This window comes from Pipistrellus hanaki (assembly GCF_964339955.1).
Source record: "Pipistrellus hanaki genome assembly, chromosome: 11".
NCBI lineage: Eukaryota > Metazoa > Chordata > Mammalia > Chiroptera > Vespertilionidae > Pipistrellus > Pipistrellus hanaki.
This window is the reverse complement of record NC_140513.1, coordinates 1,490,734-1,493,243: the sequence shown is the minus strand read 5'-3', so window position 1 is coordinate 1,493,243 and position 2,510 is coordinate 1,490,734.

Genomic DNA, 2,510 nt, shown 5'->3' with positions numbered 1-2,510 from the left:
GGCTCCCGAGCGCCCGGTGGGCCCGCCAGGCCTGGGCGTCCGGACAAGGCCCTCCCGGCCCGGAGGGCAGCCCCGGAAGCCCTGCCCGTGTCTCCAGGAGCCGCCGGCCTCCGGGCGGGAGCCACGCCGGACTGCGCTCACGCCCCCGGCCCCCATGCTCGTGCACCCCTGCGCCCGGAGGCAGGAAGAGCCGTTTCGCCACCGAGAGTCTCGCCCGGGCACCGGCTCCTTCCGGGGTGAACCGACGGTCCGCCCCGAGGGAAGCCCTCCCCGCAGCGCCACCACGAGGGCCGGACGGCCAGCATCCCGGCGGGGGTCTGGGGCGGCCCCTGGGAAATGGGACTGGCAGCCCCGTAAGAATCAGACCTGCCCCAGAGCCCCCGGCCTCTTCGTGCGGGTGTGACGTGGGCGGACCATCTCACCTCCCGGCCCTCAGTTTCCTCATCTGTGAAATGGGGCCAATACCGTGCCGATCGATGCGACAATAAAGCTCACACAGGGCGGCTTGCTCCCACCGAGGCCTGGCTGAGCCCCTTCCCCTGTGCCCTGTGCCCTGTGCCCCGTGGGGAGCGGGGACACCCCGCCTCCCCGCCGCCTCCACCGCCCGCCCCGCGGAGCTGCCTCCCCCTGGTTACGGCCAGGCTCAGCTCGGTTTCTGCGGGAGGTAACAGATCAGACTGTTCAGCCAGGTCAGCAAAACCCGCCCGGCCCCAGGGAGGGAGGGTGATGGATGGGCCTCGAGCAGACGCCAGCTCAGCGGCCTGCGGGCCACTCATCACACAGGGCGAAGGCCCGCACTGCGCCGTATCAATCACTTCCCGGCCCATCACAGGGCGATCGCGGGGAATGCCAGGACCGGCCTGCCTCGGCCCTCGCTCATCTCACAGCCGGAGGACAGGCTGGGAGGGGCCTCCCGGTGGGGCAGGCTGGCCAGGGCCCTGCTCTCCTGGCCCAAGGCGACCCCTCACCCCATCACGCCCATCTGCCCAAGCTCCCCCTACCCTGAGCCCTCGCTGGCCACCACCATCCTGCCCCCGAGCCCCTGGGAGGCACGGTGCCACTCCAGCCTCGCCAAAGAGGGAACAGGAGGAATGGCTCACCCTGGAGGGTTCACGGTGACTGGAAATCACACCCGGTTCTCGATCCTTCCGCCACCCAGTGGCACACCCCCACCCCCGCTGGCTGGAGCTCTCCGGCGAGGTGTTCCCTCCCCACAAAGGGTGCCTGCTGGGCGCTCCCACAGCGACCGCTGCCCGCACCCTGCGCGCCCTGCCCGGCTCCCTCTTCTCCCACCTGACTGTCCCGCCCGCGTCGCTGACACAGCTGCCGCTGCCCCGGTCCTGTGATCTCTGAACAGCCCACACGTGCTGCTTCTGCCCCGCAGACGGGGAAGCGCAGACTCAGAGACCTCATTGGGGACCGAGGTTCCCAGCGGGAGCCGGGAGCCCAGGAGCTGCCCCGGGCCCGACTGCAGAGCCTGGGCCCTTGGCCTCGGCCTCCTCCTCAGGAAGCAGGCCCCGGGCCAGGCCCTGTGAAGACCGAGCAGACGCCTGGGCCCTTCACTCCCTGACACCACCCCTCCCTCTGGCCCACCCTCTGGACCGCTAGGGCGGTGCCCCATCCTCCCTCTCCGTGTGACCCTGGGCAAGTGCTTTCCCCCTCTGGGCTGCCACTTCCTGCAGCAGGATGAGGCGGGGAGCCGGGCGGCGGCCCAGGCTGGCCTCCGGCACGGGACCCCCAGCGCTCTCCACGCGGGTCCGGGCTGTTTCTCCTTGGAGAACAGCCAACGCCCAAATGGGCAGACCTGGTTTCCGAGCTCAGCCCCGAGGAGGGAGTCAGACCAGAACGGGGTCTGCCCTCCTGGTCCTGAGCCGCCCCGGGAAAGGCGGGCTGCGGGGGCACACGGCGCGGCCTGCCCAGGGCCTGCGGCGGCCGGCGAGCAGGCCAGCTGTCGGGACGCGGCCTCCCTGGCCTGTGCCGGAGCCAGGCCCGGGGGGGGGGGGGGGGGCAGCCAGGCTCTGGTGGGCCTTCGCCGGGGCCCTGGGAAGCCAGAGGCCCCTGTACCCCCGCCCGGGGGCTGGCAGCGGGCCAGGCAGCTGTCCAAAGGCAGTCAGGACCCAAATGTCTTCCCTGGCTACGGCTTGACTAGCCTGGCCCGATCCAGCTCAGCCAAAGCCGTGTGTGAGCCCCCGAGAGTGGCCAGGCTGCACCCCAATCACCAGCGCCCCCCGGGCTCCTCTGTGGCCCCGTCCTCTGTCCCCGAGCATGCCCCCCGCTCCCAGAGAGCCAGGGAGGGGTCCCCGGTAACTGGCCCCGGTGCCCAGCGGGCAGTGACCTCCGGCGGGGAGCGAGTGCAGGGGCTGGACCTGGGCGTGGGGGTGGGGCAGCCGGACACCATCCCGGGCAGGAGGCAGGGCCACACGGCAGGTGCCAGAGAAGAGCCAGGCCCTGCCCCGGGGGCCCAGAGAGAGAGACAAGGACGCAGCAAGGACAGAGGCCACCCAGGCAGG